The 12379-nt window shown below is 42.1% G+C and overlaps 1 long non-coding RNA gene and 1 pseudogene across 3 annotated transcripts in view; one reads left to right on the forward strand and one right to left on the reverse strand.

Annotated features, from left to right (window-relative positions):
• LOC149268255 (uncharacterized) overlaps positions 1-11904 on the forward strand; it is a 61931-nt pseudogene extending 50027 nt beyond the window's left edge. Inside the window, exon 3 of the transcript XR_016271280.1 lies at positions 11391-11904. The product of XR_016271280.1 is annotated as an uncharacterized LOC149268255 (transcript). The remainder of the gene's footprint in view (positions 1-11390) is intronic.
• Positions 617-2095, reverse strand: LOC149268257 (uncharacterized). 2 transcript variants are annotated; one of them, XR_016271013.1, is made up of 3 exons: positions 1564-2095; positions 1326-1499; positions 617-1261 (listed from the first exon to the last, which is right to left on the reverse strand). It is a non-coding gene; the product is annotated as an uncharacterized LOC149268257 (long non-coding RNA). The 2 variants fall into 2 exon arrangements; XR_016271014.1 differs by having other exon boundaries at positions 1326-1502.
• Positions 11905-12379: the final 475 nt, after the last annotated feature.

The raw sequence follows: 12379 nt of genomic DNA on the forward strand, positions 1-12379 counted from the left end.
AAACAATACTTGAATTATGCTTTATCGTTTCTTTCGTTCATTGCTTCCTTTCTGTACAAGCATCTGCATTCCGAACTGTTCGGTATGTGAGCAATGCTCGTTTTGTTTCGTTCGTCCACGATGCTTTGGCTTACACTATTTGAACAAAACGAAACAGTGTGAAACCAAGCACCACCAAGACACGGGTGTCTCGTTTAGCGTTTGAGACGTATTCGTGCAGGCCTCTAATACATACATATACATATTTGAGAGAGCAGAGAACATCGTGAGAGAGAGGGAGAGCAAGGGAAACATTCAGCGCATAGGGATCTTTTGTTCAATATTTGACCATGTCGGTCGAGCGCATGAAGCGAAATGATTGTGCTTTCGTATTTTTTCGTAGCCCGAACCCAAAATGAAGGAGCCGAGCAAATACGAAGGGTCTGGGAGATAACTCCCGAAAAAAAGTGTGCAAAACGCTTTACACTACTTGTCCGGTCTATGTGTTCTCTGGTTAGTGGCTAGAGTCTTCAAATTAAATGTGTACTTATATGCATTTAATACGATTTCGGTTTTTGTTGAAATTCACCCCCACACCCTCACATTTGTAAAAGGCGTATTTCAAATACTAGAGACTTTGGTAAATACATGTATATTCATATTATAATCATAATCTAAAAATTTTATGAAGATTGTATGTTCACAAGAAAAGTTATTAAGCAATTAATTTCTCATAGCAAGCACATACTGCAGACCATGCGTGTTTAGACGTGAGTGCTTGTGTGCGTGTATGCGCGCGCGTGTGTGTGTGTGTGTGTGTGTGTGTGTGTGTGTGTGTGTGTGTGTGTGTGTGTGTGTGTGTGTGTGTGTGTGTATGCGTTTTGGTGTGTATGTGTGTGGGTGAGTTTGTGTGTATGTGTGTGTGCGTGTGACTTGTGTAAGCAAAAAGACGCGAAATATGATTGAAATAGCTATTGCTCGACGGATTGAGGGGATCTCGTAGTCGAGCAGTCTCGCCTAGAGCTTATTTTTCCCTAGCTTTCGCTACATTTTACATTTACGCTTACATGCGTGACTTTTATTTCATATTTTTCTCAAAAGTAACCTCCACCAACAGCCCTCCGGTCACCTCTACTACCCTGCACCTTTATTTGGATATGCCGGCGGATATGCCGCTCTCTCCAGCCCAGGGTCCCTGCTCGGGTGCCACTTGTATAGTTACTTCCTTAGGCCGGGTATAACTTCGCCGACCACGCCCACGCATTTGCATGCATTTCATTAGCTACTAATGAACACACGTTATATTTTCCTCATTCATGCTCAATTTATTTACAACAATCGTTTACCTGTCGTATTCCCACTAAAAAACGTGTGCCTCTTCTTTCCGTCGCGCCGAAAACCGCTACGGGACATGCGATAGTGGAGAGAATGGGAAAGGGCAGATGTATTAGTTGGAGCTTAGGCGACCACATGACATAACCTCGCCGACCACGCCCACGCATTTGCATGCATTTCATTAGCTACTAATGAACACACGTTATATTTTCCTCATTCATGCTCAATTTATTTACAACAATCGTTTACCTGTCGTATTCCCACTAAAAAACGTGTGCCTCTTCTACCCGTCGCGCCGAAAACCGATCCAAAATTGACTTTTTAAGAAACTAAAATACTGCGCTTGAAACTCACTCACTCACTTGAAACTTATTGCCGAAAACACGTCAGTACTGTAGAGCTGGGAAATCCATCGAGGGCTCTATCGATAGTATCGATGGAACTCGTGAAGTGCGATAGATCGATGGAAAACTTTCGATTTCGATCTATCCAAGTCGTTGTGAGCGTGGTGGTGTTTAAGGTACAATAGCAATAAATTGCAATCTTTTTGTTATTAATTGTGATTTTTTAGCTTTCAACAGATTAAACAAGTAAGAAAGCTCTAGTCGAGACTGCTCGACTACGAGATCCCCTGAACCCTTGGAGTGCTAGCTATTTCAATAATTTTTCGCGTCTTTCAGCTTACACAAGAAACACACACACATACACAAACACATACACACACAAGCACCCACGCATAAACACGCATGGGCTGCAGTGTGCGCTTACTATGAGAACTTAATTGTTTAATAACTAAATGATGAAACTTTCAGATTATGATTATAACATGAATATGCATGTAATTGCCAAAGCACAAGTCTCTAGTATTTGAAATACGCGTTTTACAAAAGTGAGGGTGAGGGGGTGAATTTTGAGGTGGGGGGGGGGGGGGGGTAAATTTTAACAAAAACCGAAATTGTATAAATTGCATATAAGCATATATGAAAAATTTGGAGACTCTAGCAATAAAGGTGTAGAAGATATAATTTTATAACTGGTTTTCGATAAGGTTTTTTATCGATAAAAAAAAACTCGATATCCGCGCTGTAATTACAAACATTTTACAAAAAATTTGAAGTCTCTAGCTCTTATATCTTCGGAAATCGACGCGTTCAAACATACGGACAGACGGACAGACGGACAGACAGACAGACGGACAGGGCCGAATCAACTCAGCTCGTCACTCTGATCAAGAATATATATACTTTGTGGGGTCTGCCACGCCTCCTTCTGCCTGTTACATACATTTCAACAAAACCATTATACCCTGATTTCCCATTTTCAATGGGTTCAGGGTATAAAAAGTAAGAAGGCTCCAGTCGAGACTGCTCGACTAGGAGATATCCTGAACCCTCCAAGCTGATATTCTAATCATTCTGGACTTCTTTTATGCACACATACATACACATGCACTTATAAGCACGTGCTCTGCTAACAGTGGCTGCGCTTGGGCTGCGCTGCAATGTGAGCACTATTATGACAATTTATTTGTTCAATAATATCTTTTGTAGACATACAATCTTAATGAAACTTTCATAGCGTAATCATATGGTCAAAATGTGTGTACATTCCAAAGCACAAGTCTCTAGTACTTGAAATGCGTTTTTTACAAATTGGTGGCGAAGGGGGTGTGGTATCCAAAATCTGTAAATTACAAAATATTTGTGTGCATTAACTCTATATACAACGCAAATTTGAAGTCTCCAGGTTTAAAATTGTTCAAATTAGGCTGAAAAAACCAAGTCGATTTTTCGATTATTCTCGATAAAAAAGTTATCGAAAAAATAAAGCAAACTCGTACTGCCTATGGTATACACGAGTATGCATGCCAAATTTCAGCTCTCTAGCTCTTATATCTTCTGAGATCCTCTTGCTCATACGGACGGACGGACCGACGGACAGGGCTATATCGACTCAACTCGTCATCCTGATCAAGAATATATATACTTTATGGGGTCTGCGATGATTCCTTCTGCCTGTTACATACTTTTCGCAAAGCCATTATACCCTGATTTCCCATTTTCAATGGGTTCAGGGTATAAAAAGTTCTTACAGTATTCGCGTGAGTATTTTATAGGGATATAATTGAAGGCCCTTATTAATGTTAAACTAATATTTATGTATACCAGCAAGTTCTGCCGAATCAGAAAGAACATTTAGCAAAGCAGGGCTATTGCTTCAGTCCTAAGGTCGAGCTTAAAGCCAACTATAGTCAACACATTGGTTTTTATAAATAAAAACCAATGGCCTATTAATCAATAGACTTATTTTTGACTTATTTTGTCAGTTTCCACTAGGTTAAGTTATCAAAATGAAGTTATTGTTTTTTTTTTTTTTTCTTGCACAATAAGTTATTCTTGTTATTTAATACGCTAAGAAATTAAAATAAAGTTATTCTCTTTTAAGCAGTCTTTAATGAGTACAAAGGCCGAGGAGTAGTTTCCAGTCTTTATTGTTGAGATGATAGCTGTGTCTTTTTGTATAATATGTGTAATGTATGCATGCAGAAGAGGCAAGTGACAAGTCGGTGGGAGACGAAGTACTCAGAGGGGCGCTGAGTACCACCACTGACCAAACAACACATAGACTAGACATGTATAGCAACGTTTTTCCACGCCGCAACATCGGTCTAGCAGGTCCCGGCCAACTTCTCAGTATTTTCGTCAATCATCAGCCTGTGCAAATTGTAAAGCCCAAAATTTGCCGTTGGTCTGTCATGTGAAGTGAGCGCTGCTGAGCTTCATGATTTGAGAGCCCACAGAGAGAGAGAGTTAGAGAGAGAGGGAGAGTAAAACAAAAAAAGCAAAGCGCATACATGACCATTTCGTTCGCGTGCTTAGAGCGCACTGATTTCGTCGTGCTATCTTTCATCACCCGAGCCAGCCAATACCAAGCCGAGCGAATACGAAGTTGGCCGGGACCTGCTAGACAGATGTTGCGGTGTGGAAAAACGTTGCTCTACATGTCTAGTCTATGTGTTGTTTGGTTAGTGGTACCAAGAGGGACTGGTGGCGGGGTTATGTTATTAACAGAATGCTGTTAATAGCATAACATGGTATGGTGCGGGAGGAGAAATTCTTGTTAATGGGATCTGGCATTAACATACCACCTTGCAAGGATTGCAAATTGAGACGACGCGTTCGAAGCTGGAGACTTCTTGGTGTGCGGATCAAGGCCGTCAGCGGAGCTGTGGCCGCCTCTCTAGGAGTCGAGGCGGAATGACGTGCTGGTCCCTGGAGATGCAGGAGCGTGTGGGGATCCTGGCCACACGTTTGCAACGTCCCTTGTTGTGGCAGGATTGCCCGGAGTGCTCAGTTCGTACAGTACTTATGTATAAGTACCGCACGCATCCGTTTCTCCTCTGGAAGGCCCAGAAAACGCTGCCAGGAAGGAATTGGTACCGCGTGGCTTGCTGCTTTCTGATGACGGCGTCTTTATCTGGAAGATCGAATGAGTTGGAGGTTGAATTGCTTGCTCGTCAGAACACAACATGGAAGTTAGTTGGACAGCACAAGGAGCCCAGAGGAAGGAGGAGACCATTTCCGATGAAGTTCGTGAAAGTGGGCCAGTCAGTACCCAACCGAAAACAGTCTTCAGACCTAGAAGAGCAGCTCTTCAAGAGACCCACAAATATTCGGATGGTAACATCCCTGAATAATGGTCGGAAGGATATCCGCACCTATAGGGACATAAATTTCTGAACTCTTGTAGAGCTTGGGATCAGCAAGCTGAATATTCGGAAGCTGGTTCAATAAGAGTTGCGGAATTGGAGATGAAGGGAGTTTACCGGCAAGTTTCGGAAGGACGACAGCAGAAGCTTCGATTCGAAGTATCGGCTTCGAAGGAGAACCAATGTCAAAGTTACATAGCTTTTGTGCATGAGCTGTAACTGCTTGATTCAAGCTGGAAACTTGAGTCTGCACGGATTTGCTTCGGATCCTGAGTCGACTAAAGCACGGGCTGGGTAGATTGCTCCGGAATGGCATATGTTTATCACCGCCGTGCCGAGGAGGACACCTCGCGTGTTGGCAGCCAGATACGTTTGGACATTGGACATAACTTGCGTACGAATCGGGGCTATAGCTGTTGCGGACGCAGCAGGAGTATTGTCCCTATGGAACAGTTGTGCGTACTGGTACACTCTCGTAACTGGTGACCCTTAGCGAAGCAGTACAGGCAAAGATTCTTTGCTTTGATGTTCATGGATAGACAGCTGGAGAAACCGAGGGCAAAATCGGATTAGATGGTTCTCATTTGAAAAGGAGTTGACTCGTTTGGGAGGGGCAGAGTACGCGCATTTCGGAACTGAGATTGGAACTGCTGGTGCAGAACGATCACCTTCCATAGCCTCGAGAGCAAGAGCACGCTCGCTAAGAAAGTGACTAACGTCCTGCCAGGCTGGGATTTCTGTTTTTTGTGTCAGTGAATGTTCCCTGAGAGATCGAGTCTGATCTGGCAATTTGGACGTGTACACGAACACAAGGATACAATCTTAATTCTCCGTAGAGATTTAAGCATGCTCGATTGTAGTGACGCACCTATGAATGGTGCCATGCAACTTTCTGAGAGCTGAGCCTGGTTCCTCTGTGACTTTGGAGAGGTTGAGCAGGATTTGAAGCTGGATGTTGACTAACAGCCGCTTTTTCTCGAGCCGATCACACAAGGAGCCCCAAGCCGATGCAAAGCTGTCGTTTGTGAGAGGATACTCTGCGACTCAGGTATTATTAAGGCATCACCTGCTGTCTTTGAATTGAAGTGGAATAACTTTTCCACCGGAGTCAACACGGAACGTTGGCCAGCGCAAGTAGTCGCCTTGAAACACCTCCGTGTTAACGGAAAGGCGACAGCCTCCAGAAGAGGCGAAGGAGCGGAAACGGGGGCGGGCGGTGCACTTGATGCTGAAACGGCATCGAACTGCCAAGTTAACTGAGCTGTACACCGCTCATAGACAGTATAGCAGCGGTCGAATTTTTCCTCCATGGCTTCAACTTCGCCACTACCAGCCCCCTGGCAAGGCGCTTTGGAACACGCTTCATACTGCAGCTCTGACTTCTCCCATAGGACCTTGACCCTATCCCTTCGGATTTCAAGAACTTGGAGTTGTGCTGCCGGGGTGGAGCCAACCTGCTCAGAATAGTCGACGCGGGACTCAAATCTGATGAGCTTATCCGCAGCCGAGATGAAGTCAGACAGCGACAATTTGGATAATAAACTTGCGGGCTTTGGATTTAATCGGGCTACGACCGGACTGCGCTTGAATGTGCTTGTTGTCTGAGGTTTCCCGGGCGGAATGGGAGATGCAGAGGTACTGCGTTTAATTAAACGCGAAGCGGATACACTCAGTTGCGCTCGACCCGAACGATCAGACATGGATGCTTACTAGAAGTTAGATGATGGAAATTTCTGATGTGGCGACAGTTGACAAGAGTAAGGAAGTTGTCACTTAACGTAGAAAAAATTGAAAAAGAAATGGTCTCGTTAAGCAAATAAACGAAAAATGGAAAAATTTAATAAATTTAGTTAGGATAAATTAAACAATTACATTTTTTCCTTTTAATAATAAAAGTGAAAAAAAAACAAGACTAAACATTTATTTTCTATTTGTTTTACAATAATTTTTAAACTACGATGAATTCTGATCGTACACTGGAGCTGGAGACCCATCGATAGAGACGGTACTGTTGTGCACAGAAAGAATACATTTTCGCGACGAGCATGCACACACACATATACATCCTTGCTACGTGTATGTGCTTTTGTGTGCGTGCGTCGCGAAACTCAATTCTTTCTCAGTATTTTCGTCAATGATCAGCCTCGCGCTTATCTTTAAGCACCTGATTTTATTTCAATGACTGTGGGTTTGCCTATCAGAATGCATTTTTAAAGAAATGTAGTACCTGATTAAACTCAGTGGGAAAAATGGGATACAATTTTCGATCCCTAGCACCCGTTCATATATGTACATACATATACAGGTGCATGCAAGTAAAAAAAAACGTATAAAAAGTAATGGGAAGTGCACTTGTCACTTTAGTTAGTCCGCTATTTAAATATAAGCGCGCCTTTTCAATTAAAACCCAAAATCGTTCACACCATTAAAAGTTGAGGTAGGCACACGCCAATGTCAATCTCGCAAGCATACAAACAAAGATATACACACACGCACATGTAAAGGCGCATACAAATGCTTCTACAAGTGATATCCCATAATTGTGAGCAGCACATCCCATGCGTCAAATGTATATACATACATACATACATATGTATGTGAGGACTTCACAAGATCGACCAAATGCAAATGCTGGACAAGAGCTTCACACACAGGCATACAAATGCTCATAGTACATGTAGCAAGCGAGAGTGTGTGTGTGCATGCTCATCGCGAAAATATTTTCATTATGCGCACCAATGCTTTCATACCCTTCCCACAAATAATAACGAAAACGCAAATATTTTCGGAATACTCTTCACACGTAAGGGAAGAAACGGCAGTCTAACCCGAAGAAATTTCAATTTTGGTGAGCTGCTGTTTGTGCTCACATGCATACATACATATACATATTTGAGAGAGCAGAGAGCAGAGAGCGAGAGAACAAAAATTGAGCATTGAGGCATCTTTTATTCAACATTTGACCATCTCGGTCGAGCGCATGAAGCGGAATGATTGTGCTTTCGCATATTTTCGTAGCCCGAACCTAAAAAGTGAAGAGCCGAGCAAATACGAAATTGATAGGCCCTATGAGACAGATTTTTAGGTGTTGAAATACTACATGTCTAGTCTATATGTTCTCTGGTCAGTAGGGCTGCAAATCCATCGATGGTGGCTCCACTCGATAATTTCTCCATCGATGGAAACAACTATCGAGTATATAGATGGTTTCATAGAAAATTAAAATAGCTGTAAGATAACATTTTTTGAAGTTTGAGTACTTGCACTGACCAAACAACACATAGACTAGACATGTAGATCAACGTTTTTCCACGCCGCAAAATCTGTGTAGCAGGTCCCGGCCAACTTCGTATTCGCTCGGCTTGGTATTGGCTGGCTCGGGTAATGAAAGATAGTACGACGAAATCAGTGCGCTCTAAGCACGCAAACGAAATGGTCATGCATGCGCTTTGCGTTTTTTGTTTTACTCTCCCTCTCTCTCTCTAACTCTCTCTCTCTCTCTCTCTCTGTGGGCTCTCAAATCATGAAGCTCAGCAGCGCACAAAAATTGAAATTTCTTCACGACGGTCCCAGCTCTTTCCTTTTGAGTAAAGAGTATACCGAAATCTTAAAATCGTTTGCGACATTCATGCAAACAAAATGTTAGCGTTTCGATATATATTTATGGGAAGGGTATGAATGCGTTGAGGCGCATAAAGAATATGATCTCGCGACGGTCATGCACACACACACTTGTAGTCCCTTGCCACATGTATGAGCATTTGTGACCTGCGTGCGTTACTCTTGCTGCTTGTAGCAATTTTAAAGCCCAGCATTTGCATTTGGTCGGTCTTACGGACTGTCATAACCACTTTACACAGATGTACTATGTATGAACATACATATGTATGTACATAAGTACATTTATATATTATTATTGCTAATCATGTTTATAAATGTGTTTATATCCGTAAATAATTATATATAATTCAAATTATTTTACACACATTTTCAACCGAAAAATTTAGTAGTGGATTTAGTAGTTTGTAAATTTTGTATGATTTGAATCGTAGGGTGACTATCAAATGGGCCATCATGACTTAATTAGAAATTTTTGACAATAATGAGTAAAGCTTGAGTATAATATGTCATGTGTATTTCATATATTGCAAAGCATTTAATAAAGTTAGTAGTGTTTTATGATAATTTTTTCGGTTGAAAATGTGTATAAAATAATTTTAATTATATATAATTATTTACGGATATAAACACATTTATAACCTGATTAGCAATAATAATATATAAATGTACTTATGTACATATGTATGTATGTTCATACATAGTACATCTGTTTAAAGTGGTTATGACAGTCCGTAAGACCGACCAAATGCAAATGCTGGGCTTTAAAATGGCTACAAGCAGCAAGAGTAACGAACGCAGGTCACAAATGCTCATACATGTGGCAAGGGACTACAAGTGTGTGTGTGCATGCCCGTCGCGAAATCATATTTTTTATGCGTATCAACGCTTTCATACCCTTCCCACGAATAACCATCGAAACGCTTACATGTTGCTTGCATGAGCGTGACAAACGCTTTTATGATTTCGGTATACCCTTCACTCAAAAGGAAAGAGCTGGGATCGTCGCGAACAATTTTCAATTTCTGTGCGCTTCTGCTATTTGAGAGGCCATAGAGAGAGAGAGATAGAGTGAGAGAGAGAGAGTAGGACAAATAGCGCATAGCCGTGCTTCATATAAGAATTTTCACTGCTTGAGCCTCAAGAGACTGAGCCGAGCAAATACGAAGTTGTGTAGTCTCCTCAGCGCATTTTTTCGTCGGTGAAAAAATTTGTTCTAGATGTCTAGTCTATGTGTTCTCTGGTTAGTGTAAAGATAAATACGATCAATCAAATAAAGAAAAAATGAAAACATTAGTTATTTCTTTTTCTCTTAATTGCAACATTTATTTAATATTTTACTAATTCAAGTTTGTATCCCCGACAGATTAAAGAAGTCAGCATACTCAAACGCACAATAGCGCACACACATTGAGAACACCAATTAACATTTATTCTGGATTAAAGAAGTCACACTCATAAGCACACTAGCGCACGCACATTGAGAACATCAACTAACATTTATTCTGGGTAAGTGATACATTGTCCTCCATACTTGGCTATTTAAAAAAAATAATAAAAAGGAATTTAAATAAAAAATATATGAAATATATTTAATTAACATCTGCGGAAGACCGTTTGCTTGTAGCTTATATTATTGAACTACTGCCATTGTTTTATTGTCTTCATTGTCGCTTTTTCACAAAAGTAGTAAAAACTCAAAAAAATGTCTGTGTCCGAGCGAGAAAATTCTCGAGCTCATAGAAACCCAAGAGAGGTTAGGCTCCAACTTCTAGACAGCTGTTACTTTTTAAAAATGGCTAGTCGTATTAGGGCTTTCACGGCCGCGTGTCGGAATTGATCAAGGCTTTACATTACTTCACTGCGCAAAAGACAATGGTATCCGATAATGAGCGAGGTTTACTCTACCCGACGGTTTTGAATTGTCTCAAAGCTTTGGGTATTGAGGTCTACCACGCACCTTCACAAAAGAGTGAAGTGAACGGCCAAGTTGAAAGGTTTCATTCCACATTTTTGGAAATATACCGTTGTCTCAGGCAGGAATATCCGAGCTGCACGGTCGATGAACTTGTCGTGATTTCGGTCGATAGATACAATAATTCTATTCACTCTGTTACACTGAGGAAACTCACGGATATTTTCTTCAAACGTGGTACGACTTTAGATTTGAAAAGATGTTAGAAGTAAATCAAAAGGAGCATGAGGATATTTGAAGTTTTTTACAGTGTAAACAACAGATCTCGAATGATAACAAAAACAGGAATAGGACAGCACCGGTTAAGACAAGACAAGACCCCGGACACAAGGTGTTTATAAAGAATAGACAGATTAAAAGTAAAGACAAGAAGCGATTCAGTAAGGAAATAGTCGAACAGGACAAAAAGGTCACAATAAAGACGAGATCAGGCAAGGTTCTTCATAAATCACACGTGAAAAAGTGAAGATGCGGGTTTCATAGCAAAAAAGTTTTCCACATGTCTTAAGTTTGATAAATGCCTTTGCTATGCCAAGCGGAGGACTTCGTGTCCTTATCTGTATTATCACGCTCACTCGAAAACACACAAAAATTAATAAAAATTACAGTATGTTAGTTTTTTCAATCCCATATAGACTTAAGTAAAAATTGTTAATTGTTAAGAAGAAAATTGTATTACTAGCACATTGCATATCACCAGCATCCCATTAACTTAATTAACATACCTAATATCAACGCGATCTCTTCACGTCTTCAAATATGGCGGACCTTTAGCGACGTTTAGACAGGGCAGCGGATGGAGAGAGGATGGACACTTCAACCTGATCCACATAGTAATACTGGATGAAATTGTAGCGACCATTGATGCGACAAGAAATGAAGCACGAGAACGTCCGAGTCTTGACGTTCTATTACCGCCCAACGCCTGCAATAATCACCGGTGACACGGAACCCCGTGCTGCACAGGCAAACGACATCACTCCGGTCGACCAGAAGGCCGTCTGATCTGCGGGACGCAGATACTTAATGGGGGAGGAGTTAACATCAGTCAATGCATAGCACTTCCTCTTCTCCCCTACCACCAACGTGGCGCCTCTGCAGCGGCAGCGGTCGTTGGTTGGCCGCTCTGCTGCTGCGACGTCTACGTCGACCTGGAAAACGAAAAGGAAAAGAAGCCACCGCCTGACGAAGGGCAGTCGGTGGCTGGCAGCTGAACTCGACGAGACGATACTTTTAACAAATACTAACAATTAATTGCGAGATTATAACGATTTAAATTGAACTATTCCGAGATTGTGTTTCTTTTGGTTTATCCGAATCTGTGAAACTAAATCACGATAAGTATAACCCTTGGACGTGGCCGCCACTTGAATAACAAGGCGTCACGATCGTTGACTTGTATGTATATATTATTTTACGCAAATATGGGGTACTTATCTCGACGGCCGATGGAATGCTGACGTGGATGTGGATGATATCCGGCTCGAAGGACTAAATGTTGGAGTGGGTGCGTCTTTAATGAGTACAAAGGCCGGGGTGTGCCCGCCGGGGCCCTGATCGTGCTCGCGGGGGGTGCTCCGCGTCTGTCGTGGCCGCCGCCGTCTGCGATCGATCGTTTCACGTCGTTCCTCTCCTAGTCTACACACTTCTCCGCCACACCCGCCGAATCGACCCTCGGAACCTTGTTGGCAGGGCTCCCTGACGGACTCCGCCTGAAACGGCGTCGGAGTAGGGAACCCGTTCCGTCTTCCTCGTCGCTGGTC

The sequence above is a fragment of the Drosophila arizonae genome, chromosome X, assembly GCF_054131065.1.
Source record: "Drosophila arizonae isolate 15081-1271.41 chromosome X, UAZ_ARI_1.0, whole genome shotgun sequence".
Classification (NCBI taxonomy): domain Eukaryota; kingdom Metazoa; phylum Arthropoda; class Insecta; order Diptera; family Drosophilidae; genus Drosophila; species Drosophila arizonae.